Source organism: Squalius cephalus (genome assembly GCF_949319135.1).
Source record: "Squalius cephalus genome assembly, chromosome: 1".
NCBI lineage: Eukaryota > Metazoa > Chordata > Actinopteri > Cypriniformes > Leuciscidae > Squalius > Squalius cephalus.
In genome coordinates, this window is record NC_137122.1 from 31,817,590 (window position 1) to 31,830,474 (window position 12,885).

Below are 12,885 nucleotides of genomic sequence, written 5' to 3' on the forward strand. Positions count from 1 at the left end.
GGAAATTTTTGTTTTGCCTTAAATCTTAAAAGCTCTCATTTTATTGAGAGGTCCTAATTAAACGCATTTCTCAGATGTATTATTTTAATTGCTATTAAATAAATTGAATATGCATTTTGCTACTTGGTTTTAGAAGTCCTATTGCTTTTTAAAAATCTGCTGTCGTCATGCATCACAGTTGTAGATCTTCGTTTAAGAAAAAGAAACAAACTTAAATATGCTTTTGCTATGTAGCAGTTTTATAATAACTGAATTATTGATTATTTAACCTTAGTTAATCTATTAACCTAAAACCTGAGCTTCAAACAAGCATAATGAGGAGTGTTGGGGCTTACGCATTACAAGTAACATGAGTTACGTAATCAGATTACTTTTTTCAAGTAATGAGTAAACTAGCATGTTACTTTTAAAATTCCAACATACTGTAAGGCCCGCCCCATTGGCCCAACGACGGTTTCCTATAGAGTGGGTGAAGGTTTCTTCCACGTTCGGTCCTTTAAGCGTGGCAAAGTAGTTTAATTCCAATTTACTTTTATATGACTCCTTTTTTATATATGATTTTTATTTTTAACAATGGCAATTTGCATTAATCAAGGTCAGATCTGGTTGGTTTACACCTTTTGGGGACAGAAGGTAATTTGCAATAAAGACCTATTGGCAGATGATCTGCCCTCCAAAGAAAGCAAAATATCTCTAACCCTTAAAACCCTCGTTACCTTTTGGTTTACTTCTGTGGGAATGAGACCTTTGCACCAGTCGCACTAAGACATTCTGCAAGAGAGAGTTCAAATGTTAATTTCCAGAAAAGTCCTTTGTCTTCTCTGTGAGTAGTCGTTCCTTAACCAGACGGCCCGGCATTTTCCAGTTTCTCCAGTCTTACAATATAATAACAAAATATCTGAGTTGCTTCTTTAAATAAGTAACGCAAGTTACTTTGTTTTCCCATTTATTGACTGACACACCTCTCCTGCCCCTGTCTCCTGTTGAGAGAAATCGTGAGTATTGCTGCCTTCACATGCTATCAGAATTATCGTAAATACTAGTTTCCTAGTTAACAAATTGGTCAAAAATGGTCAAAGTCAAAATTTGAATGCGATGAGCTCGTAATAACGACTTCAGAAGTGGGAAGTAGGAAATGTTAAATATTGATGATTATGAGCCTTTGGTTCACTCTTGATCCATAGTGAGATTGATTGTGTGCAATTTGAACAAGTTCGGCCAGTGTCTTCTCTACTGTTGTTAAGATTGTGTCAATCCATCAACTTGCTGGTCTTTCCCTTCGTCTTGATTTATCGGTCTCTCTAATCACGATGTCCTTCTCCAGTGATTGTTCCATCTTAATCGTGTGACCAAAGTAGGCATGGCATAATTTGTGTGTCAAAGCTGGATTGATTTTTTTTTTTCCAGCACGAATTTGTTTGTTATTCTCGCTGTCCATGGAATTGACAGGATTCTTCTCCAGCACGTCTTCTGTCTCCTTTCTTTACTGTCCAGCTCTTACATCCATAAAAAACACAGAAAAAATCCGGCTGAGTCGTATTTTCATTTTTTGGGAAATGTCTTTAGACTTGAACATCTTCTGACTTTATTGTAGACTTTCTACATAGCCATTGAATACTTTCCCATAGTGATTCTTCTTTTAATTTCTTGAGTTGTTGTTGCATCCGAATTGACAGTAGATTAAAGTCTTTGACCACTTGTATTTCATCACCATCCAGTTCAAATATATCGTGGTCATATTTGTCCATCGTCAGTATTTTGGTTTTCTTCACATTAAGCACGAGTCCTTTATTCTGGCTTTCCCTTTTAACGTTCCTTAGTAGAGAACTAAATTAAATAATGCAAATTTACTTTATGCATTTAATCTCACTTTATTAATCAATGTCTTTGCTGCTGACCTTCAATGATCCAATTCAACCACACTAAGCAGCAAAAATTACTTTAGATAAACATCTGTTTGTTTACTGAAGTAAAGGGGGTCGCGCAGCATCACATCTTTAAAATTCGAACACATTATTTTCTATGAGTGTACACACACCTTCAGCGCCATTCGGTGTCTGTCCATGGCGCCCAGCTACGGCTCAGGACCCTGTTTAAAATCCTGCCACACCACAGAGCGCCATTTACAGTTTTATATTAAATCTACATTATATTTGTCTCATATCGTCGTTAACGTACATACTGACTTCACCCTGTGGTGCAAGATACATTTAGTTATACGTTCATTTACAGAAATCGGCTGGATGGATGAAATTTGCATATGTTTCGGATTTTCAGGTGAGATTCTCAATTCAGTTAACGGACGCCCTGAGGTGAAGTGTTCAGACTGTAGACTCAGCAACGATTGTATTTAATTGTACAGTACAATCATAACATAGTATACAGACATTATCTTCATTTCATAATGTCCTTAAACATAATATTACTGGCCATAAACTGAGAAGTGCTCATCTGGTGTGCGATGCCTTGAGTTGTCCTATTAACGCGATGCTACGCTGCACTGTACTGAGGGGTACTCGGCACACATTTATCTATGCGCATCTTTTTTTTTTTTTTATGTATGTGCCCTCATCATTTTTAAACAAGTTAACTTCCCCTCCCTCTTGCAACAACATTTCTTGGCCTTGTCCCAAATGGCACACTTCATATGGACTTGGGGTCTTGTTGCCACCGTGTGTCCGTTTTAGGGTGTCACTTCTGCCAGGCCTGCACTGAAGCGAGCTACCCGACAGTCAAAGCAGGGTTACATCACGAATGTGTGGACTCGGAGGAAGATAGCTAGGGCTTAGGATTCCATTTGGGACAGGGCCTTTCTTTTCTCCAAAGATGTTTACTGACGCGTGGGCGGGACAACCTGTCACTCACATGACATCTCAGCAACAGCAAACCACAGCCATCCAATTAATTCCCAATGGAGAAAATCAAGCCCCAACCTACACTTTTTCTTGTTCGAGAAGCCGTTTCACTCGTATGCATGTCAACTTAACTAAAGTTCATTCTATTATCTATTTAGTTTGTTTTTCAAGATATAAAAGCACTGCATTAGCTTTAAAAAGACTCATAATTATCCCCATGTCATCTAGTGTGCATGTGTAAAAAATACCCACAGGTGAGTGTTTTTAAATTCTAAAAAAAATGTTTTTTAATCTTACTGAAGTTGGTTGAAAATAGGATATATTTTTTTAACCATATTCAATACAGTGTATTTCAACCGTATAAGTAATACAGTGATTTGAATCATAACTGTCATAACTTGCAAAGGAGGTTCATCATAAGTAATATGTAAGTTGTGCAGTTTTATGAAAACACTGTTGCTGTGTAATGGTAAGGAATGTTTAATCTGTGAGTGGTAGTACAAGTTTATTTTCATAGAATGATCCAAATGAACAACATGAACCGTAACCATGTGTAACCCGCCCAACAATACCTTAAACATGCATCACAAGATGCACCTGTTTCTTACATAGATCACCATCTTATTTTTAACCATCAGCTGCCCTGCTGTGTTGGAAAAATAAATTACATACTTTCTGAAAAAATCTTGTTTGACAGTAACTGTGTGCAGCCATAATTACAGGGATGTTTTTGTCATGTTTTCATACCTTTACACAACAACGATGAATAGATATAGAAGAAATGTTCCTTTTTTCTGGGCACAGACGACAACATTGTCAAAACAATCCCATTCACACGGGGCTAAAAACGCTGTATTATTCATGCCAGGCCAGTGGTTGGCGATGTCACTAAAGAAACACTGCGCACCTATAGACTAAACATGTAATACACATGCACATGACATCTTTTTTTTTTTCACAAATTTCACGATAATATCGTTTTCAAAAACTTTGAAACTGTTTTCAAAAGTTTGCGTTTTAGGCCCCCAAAATGCAGTCGTCATGTAAATGAATGGGTATAACGCATAACATTTTCTTCGATTGTAGTTTTAGAATAGTTAGGAACTCACCGCACCTTAAAATGAGTCCAAATGAGGTGCGTAGACAAAAGAAATTCCAATTAGAGAGGCATCATAAAAGCAAGATAAAATCAATGCTTTACTGAAGAAAGGGCAAATGTTTCAGTCACGTGACCTTTATCAGTGCCAAACTTACAATGATAAGTGCAAGAGCCCTTCAATAAAGCATTTATTTTATCTCGCTTTTTTGATGACTCGCCTTTGATGGAATGTGCGGACTCTCTTGAAGTGCCTTTCTTTGTTTGTAGTTGAAAAAGGTGTCGTGTAAACGCCCCCTAGTTCTATACAGTTTTTGCCACTTACCACTTACAAATAATAAAAAAAGTGTTATAATTATTGTTTTGTGTTTCAGTAAGGGGTCGTTTATATGACACTGTTTTCAAATAAAAACTTTTTGTTTTGGCCTTTCATTTACACAACAAAGGTATTTTGGGGTTCAAAACGCAAATTTTTGCAAACAGGTTTCAAAGTGCAAGTTTTTGAAAATGATACCATTATCATTGATTTTGTGAAAACGGTGACGTTGTGTATTATGTGTTCAGTCTATTGGCGTGTAGCAGTGTTTCCCCTATAGGATTTTTGGACTTGTCGAGATCCCTTCACAGAGCAAGTCAGGCTTTTACAGCTGTTACTTCCTCGTGCCGAAAAAGGATAGCGGCCTCAGGCCTATTCTAGATCTCAGACACCTGAACAAGGCCCTCATTAGACGGCCATTCAGGATGTTAACGACCAAACAAATCCTCTCGCAGATTCGCCCAGGGGATTGTTTTTTGCCAGTGGATCTGAAAGATGCTTACTTTCACATCCAAAAAGCCCCCCCATCACAGGCCATTCTTGAGATTTGCCTTCGAGGAGCAGGCTCATCAGTACACAGTCCTGCCATTCGGTCTGTCACTGGCACCTCGTACGTTTACGAAATGCATGGATGCAGCTCTCTCCCCCCTGAGACAGCGGGGAATGCGTATTTTGAACTACCTCGACGACTGGCTCATTTTGGCCCTGTCAGAGGCCGAGTTACGGCTCCTCAGCCATCTAGAATGCCTTGGGCTCAGGATAAACTTCTCAGAGACTGTCCCCCAGCCAAAGTATAACCTTCCTGGGAAAAGTTATTGACTCTGTTGAGGGTTGCCTCACGCCAACCTGCGCTCTCTCCATTCAACAGCTAGCGGCTTCTTTCAAAGCGGGCTCTTACCTGCTCCTCAGAAAATTTCAAAGGGCACTGGGCCTTATGGCCTCCGCATCGTCAGTACTCCAGTTAGGCCTACTGCGTATGTGTCCCCTCCAGCGCTGGCTGAAGCCCCGAGTACCGGCCCATGCGTGGCAGTTTGGCCACCTGCGTATCAGGGTGAACCAAGGCTGTACCAAAGCCCTGGCCCCTTGGAAAGACACCAACTGGTACCAGTCAGGTGTAAGCATGGGTCTAGTCTTGAGGAGGAAGGTGGTCACGACGGATGCCTCCAACCTAGGTTGGGGGGCTCTGTGCGAGGGCAGGCCAACCTCCGGCCTCTGGTCGAGCTCAGAGAAATGCCTACACATCAACTGCCTCGAAATGAGAGCAGTCTTTCTAGCCCTGGAAATCTTCCTCCCGAGCCTGGCGGGACACCACGTCCTGGTCCGGACGAACAACATGGCAGTGGTGTCATATATAAATCGCCAGAGTAGTCTCAGGTCAAGGTCAAGCAGCTTCTGCTATGGGCACACGCCAACCTGCGCTCGCTAAGAGTGGCGCATGTACCAGGCATACTGAACCAGGGAGCAGACATGCTATCTCGAGACAATGTCCCTCCCGGGGAATGGTGTCTCCACCCTCAGACGGTTCACTTAATTTGGAGTGTCTTCGGGAGGGCAGAGGTGGACCTCTTCGCCTCAGAAGACAACTCTCACTGCCCAACATTTTTTGCAAAGAACAGGGATGCGCTGGCCCACGAATTGCCCAATATATATATATATATTTGTCATTCTTTCACATGACCAGTGTTGGGACTAACGTGCTACAAAGTAACGCGTTACTGTAATTCCACTACTTTTAGCGGTAACGGGCATGTAACTAAATATTTTTATTAATGCAATTAATGTCAAGTAATGCAATTACAATTACTAAAATTTAAATGAGTTTGTTACTCGCGTTACTCTCTTTTGTGAAAAATGAATACTTGCAGACAAGAAGACAGATAGATCTACTTTAGCTGCTTCTGATCTAACGTCGCAGGACCTTATGGTGATGCAATGATACACCAATCGAACAATGAGCATTAAACCACAACATGGCTGATAGTGCGGATAGAATAAGCTTTCTCTCCTGGAAGTATGGACATTACTTTTCGCTCGTCGAAATTAAAGACAAAAATGTAGTGTTGAGTTGTCAATTATGTGCAGGTGTAAAGAACCTATCCACATCTAAGAGTAGCAATTCAAATCTTATTAAGCACCTGTTGAAGCAACACGCTTCGACAAAGCTAGTAGCGAAAGACCCCAGCCTATACGATGCTGAAGGCGCCACTCCATGTAAACAACCAAAGCTAGATTTTACACGGACTGCAATGCAGCCGATAAGCCAGACAGAGCTGGATAAATTGATTGCTAGGAATGTTGTCAATGACTGCATCCTCTGTCAACTGTTGAGTCAGTTGCCCTAAATTTTGCTCAAATTTAGTAAGTCAATTTGTCTTTTTCAAAGAGTGATTAGTTATCGAATCATAGGAGTCGGACTATAGGCCTACTTTTGGCGGCATAGTTAGCCTATCTATAGAGGCGACTCTATCTGATTTGATTCACTAACATTTCAAAAGAGTCATTTATTTGTGAATTGAACTACACTGACCACCAGGCTGCTGCATAACACCCGCGGAGACAACTCATTAAATGTAGGCTACAATCTGAAATTAAAAATAAGATTTATTTTGTTGTAACACTCCTGTGGGGAGCTCCGAAACGGAAAAGCGTTATAGATAAGTGCAGCTTATTAATTCGTTGTCTTTTGCTCGACTTGTGTTATTGAATATAACGTTAATGTAATTTGCTTTAGAGCAGGTGCACTTTAGAGTGAAAGAAAAATATTAAAGAGTAGGCTATATATCACTGTATAATGCGATTAAAAATGGTAGAACTTAACATTTTACTGCAGTGGGGATATATGATTATGAGCGATATCTGAACGCACTGTTTGGAATCTGACACCAACCGTTTTTAGAGTCTTGGTTACACTTTACCATAAGGTTTTATTTGTTAATATTAGTTTTCAACATTAGTTAACAGAGTAAGAATGCGTAGGCCTAATACTTCAGAATTTATTAATCTTAGTTCATTTTCATTTTTACATTTAAAACCAAAAGTTATACAGTATTTGTTAACATTAGTTAATGCACTGTGAACTACAAGAACAAACACTGAACAGTTGTATTTGTATTAACTATGTTAACAAATACTGTAACAAATGTATTGGTAATATTAGTTAACACATTAACTAATGTTAACAAATGAGACCTTATTGTAAACTGTTAACGATATTTTGCATATACGCTGCATGCAGTGGCGCAGATAGGATATGGGGGGGACCAAGCTGTCAGCAAATGATTTAAACTCAATTCTTTATTTTGCGTAATTTGGGCTTTAACTAGTGCTCAAGTAGTTACTTTGCGTAATTTGGGCTAATGATTTGCACTAAAAAGCCATTGGGGGATTCTTATTTGAAATCATGGATAAACAACAATGAACAAAGGTAAACAAAGGCCTTCCTGATCACCACTAGAAATGCATGATCAGACTGTTATTTGACTAGTATGCCAATCACCCACCAAAACTTCATGTCTTCAGCAAATTACGTTTTATTTAAACATTTGCTTATCTCAGCATACAAAGTCTATCATTATGAACAAAAAAGCAAAGAACCTATGTGCAAAAAAAATAAAATAATAATAAAATAAAATAACAACAACATATTTACATAAATAAAAATAAGTAAGTATACGGAGTATGAGAAATTCCGTCTAGTGCAGCCAAACAAATTTACTCAATGAAGGACCCAAAAACATCTCTCCTCCTTTCATTACCCTTAACATACTGCTGGGCAATTTCTTGTCTGTCCAGTCTGTCAAGCCTCTCTTGGTGAATATGGCACACAGCAATGCCATTGAGTCTTTATTGTGTCATGGTTGATCGCAACCAAGTTTTCAACCTCTGTAACCCACTACGCTCTGCCTCAGCAGATGATATGGGCACCACCATCAACAATCTTACTAATGTCTATACCTGACCAAATAGGCCCCTAAAGTCAGGGGTCATTTCTCTCAAAACATGCACAGCATCTGCAGTTGTGCTGACCTTGTACTTGTTTTTAAACATGGCTAATTGGACTTTCAAGTCTTCCTCGTTCAGTTCAGGATATAATTTCCAAACTGCTGCATTATTTGTAATGGGAGTCAGGAGTGAGTTTTCCAGTTCTTTTAAAGTTTGAATGCCTGGTTGCATACAGTAAACTTCTCAGTAGTTTGTGCATCTACTGTGTCAAGGACACGGTAGAACTCTACTCTGTAAAAATCCACAAGCTGATCCAGGTGTGTATGCAGGAGCCTGCCCAGAATATCTCTTAGGGGGGCCTATGTGTGCGTGGTGGAACAATGGTCTCTAGAGACAGATTGTCACACATGTCTCCTGCCTCCTTAAAGACTGCCTCAAAGTGTTCAGTGTTTCTTTTGGATTTCAAGCTTTCTTGGACAAGAGAGACTGCAGAGAGCATGCCCTCCACTGTCTGAGTGTTTTTCTGGAGAGATGCATTTAGAACCTCTAGTTCACTGATCACATCTAAAGCAAGCAGAAGTCCCAGTACAACATTACCCTGTTGCAGTCGAACACGTAAGCCCTCTGCCTGGCTTGCAGATCCAGAATTACTTGCAGTCATCTCATCCAGTGCATTTAGTACCATCCCATATTGGCTGAGAACAGCACGGATAGCAGGTGAGCGTACAGTCCACCTAGTGGGACATAAAGGCCTGATGGACAGGGCTGGCCCTTCCCCTTCAGCTGCAACAATGGCTTTAAACTTGTCTTTCAGCTTATCAGACTGCCCAAAAAATGTGCCAAGTTCATGTATCCAGTCAAGTGCATTTCGCACGACACTGGAGGCTGAGCAAGCCTGTTGTGTAATTAAATTAACACAGTGTGCTCCACAATGTATATATGGAGCTAGTGGCTGTGCTCGCTGAATAACAGCCTGGGCACCTGAGTACTTTCCAGACATATTTGAAGCCCCATCATATGCTTGACCTCTGAGGCCAGATATTGGCAAATTCAGTCTCAACAGAACGTCCAAAATGATTCTGGCAAGGTTTTCACCTGTTGTAGAAGTTGTTTCATACAACCCTATAAAGTCTTCGTGCACCAGCAAATCAGTGTCAACATAACGCAGGCACAGCGCCTCCTGCTCAACACCAGAGATGTCCCTTGTCCCATCCATAATTATCGAATACTGCAACACTGGAAGGGACCGGATCTCATCTGCAATTGTCCTGATTATCAATGAACTCATCAAATTTATACGCTCATTTTGACAATCCCAAGATGTGTGCACCCCCCTCTTTGCAGATAACCACCTAGTGAATGATTGATCATCTTCAGCTTTGTATTTTAAAAGCTGGTCAAGGTTACCTTGATGATGTTCATGCCCCCTAAAGGCCAATCCCTGCCTCGCCAGAAACATCTCACCCCCTATTATTTTTAACAGGCTAGCTCTGTTTTCTGCCTGCTGTGTACTGACTCCACTGCTCAACTGTGTAGTAACTGGCCTGTTTTCATAGGCAGCAGTTGTAACAGCAATGTTGTGACCCTCTGATTTCTCATGCATGGAACATTTTTCAAGTGCTTTTTTTCCGGTTTTTAAATCCAGTACTGACAAAAGCTGGGCCTATACTCTTGGCTTGTGCTGGTTTCCCTGTCTTGAAGTACTTAGAGCAATGAAAACACAGAACACCATCTGTACCCATACTAACATGCAGCCAAGGATACTTCTCATACCATGATTTTTGGAATGTCAGTGTCCGGTCTTTCATCACTTGTTTTTGCAAAACTTTAGGGTCAGGTTGATTTGGCTTTGTATATGTCATTATCATGTCAACATCCTCTCCCTCTGTGTTGCCTCCTGTCCCTCCTTGTTGTTCTGTCCCTGCTTCTTCTGTCTGTAATTCTACTGTCTCTCCTTCCTCATGCTGTCTTTTTCTACTGTGGCTGCCCTCCTGCAGATCCTCACTTGGCTGACTAGGGCCTGCCTTACTGTCATCAGAAATTGCCTGCAGGCCAGGAGGACAACATTTTAAATCTTATCATTTCAGTTAACCCTCTATACCTCTATAGAATTTCACAACAATGTGAAATACAACATATTCCTGAGAATTAATGGCTAAAACTACTATTTCAAATGTCTAATACCTCAAAATTTTAAATTTAAGTGTTAATTTTGTGTTTGTTGCAATTTATAAATTAGAAATATCTTTCAAATGATGTATGACATATTAAGAAATGTTTTTCATAGCCCATAATTTAAGAATCTATATCCTCCGTTGCTCCGTACAATAAAAAAAAATCATGATTTCCTGCTATAAGAGGATGTCAAAAGTTTATGTAGGCCTTTATTTGTTGTTTGCATAAACCTTGCACCACACAAATTTACTTATTATAATTATTTTTATAGTGGCTTACACGACAGTGAACATACCTCAGTCAATTTATACAGTAGTAACAGTCCAATGGGTTAAATGATAAGATAAAACATTATTTCCTGACGACGATAAATTGTTTGATTTATCCAACCATTCTTTTTGTGTTCATTCATTATTTGCCTCTGTCCACTCACCTAAATGCATAGTTATGGTCTCCACATTTTGCTGTGTTTGCTAAGTGCAAAAGCCTTCTTGCCATTATTGTCAGACTAGCTATTCCCCTTAACAAATCTAATCTGCCACATCTGGGAAAGTCAACAGGCATAGGATACTTACATTGTTTGGTTTTTGAAAAAACGAGGTGATTGTTTTTTGTCTCTTCATTGCCTTTATGTGGCATTTATACAGTCGAATTTTTTTCAGTTCATTAAAATCACTCATCCTATGCCCTATCTTTCAAAGTGACAGCAATTGTTACTGACAATGGCTCTAATTTTAAGGCGTTTCAAATGTACCAGCCACCTGAGTCAGACACTGAAGATCATTTGGAGGAGGATGAGGCGACTTTTACAAACATTGGGGATGTGCTAGATAATGCTGTCGATGTCAATGATGTGGTTTTACCCCCGCATCACAGATGCGCATCGCACACATTGAACCTCATCTCATGCACTGATGTCGATAAGTGGCTAATGTCAAAACTGGAAACGAAATCTATCTACAGAAATGCCACCACAAAATGCGCAGGGCTGTGGAATAAGGCAAGTCGGTCAACGGTGGCTTCAGAGATTGTCAACAACGTTATGACTAAGATGCTGCTTGTACCTTGCACCACCAGGTGGAATTCGTTCTACGATGCTATAGCTCAAATTTGTGAGATACCTGTGGCTGAATTAAATACAATATCCTCCCAACTTTCAGCTGAAATCCATCAGTGAAAGGGAACATCAGGTCTTTAAAGAGTATTGTATTGTGATGAAGCCACTTACTGTGGCTCTTGACATTCTGCAAGGAGAGGACAATTGTTTTTATGGAACACTCTTGCCCACTCTGGAGACGCTGATGTCCAAGACTCTGGAATTAAAAAAACACCTTGCAATCCTTGATGGCCTACCAGAGGCATTTGTTCAGGTAAGAGCTGCTATTTTATTTTGAATTTATATTTATCCAATCTGTGTCTAGGCAATGTGAAGTATTTATAAGTGCAGGTCAATTTAGTAGTGATTGCTCTGTAATCAGATTTATGCTATATAAGACATTTTATTTACGCTTAATCTTTTAATTCTAACTATTTATAACGTTTATCTTATTTAAAAAACTGATTAGATTGTTTAAGACAAGAGTTGATGGAGAAAAATGTTTGTTTTACCTCAGGTAACTGATATCCTGAAATGTTTATATCTGAATTTGGTCACACTTTAGATTAGGGTACAATTCTCACTATAATCTCACTACATTTGCCTCAATAAACTCCTAGTTACTGCTTATTAATAGTTAGTTAGGTTGTTAAGTTTAGGATTAAGGGATGTAAAAAATGGTCATGCAGAATAAGGCATTAATATGTGCTTCATCCCAGTATTATGCATGCTAATAAGCAACTAGTTAATAGTGAGAATTGGACCCTAAACTAAAGTGTTGCCCTGAATTTTTAGTATTTTACCCGTTTTGTATTATAATGTTGTTTTTTGGGCAAAAGTATGGCTTTAATGTAAGTGTTTAAAACAATCAAATAACTACAAATGTGCTGTAAAATAACAGTAATCTACTGGCAGCTGTGGTTGCCAGCAATGTTCTGTTAATTAATTTACGGAATTTTTAAAATACCATGGAAGGTAACTCATATCATTTGGGACCGATTGCTTCAAACAGTTTGAGTTCAAAAACATCTCGGTTACTAACGTAACCTCGGTTCCCTGAGAAGAGGGAACGACTATTGCGTAAGTAGCTTACGCTATGGGAAAACTCCTTTTCTCGAGAATATGAAGCCAAATTTTTTAAAACGCAGTGCAGCTGCACAGCATTCACATATGAGCGGTGTAAGACTGAAAATACTGGTTGAGGCCTGGTCTATGAGACAAAAGAGCCCTGCTGGCTAATTAACATTCGACCTCCCCCATACAACCTCACTTCCTCTCAGAAACAACTAAGAACTCACACGAGAACATGATTTAATGTGAATGTTTATCATTGACTGTTATGTTTTTGGTGTCATTTGAAATGTCTCAAAGTGAGTGGTACAGATATCTCATATCCAGATAGATA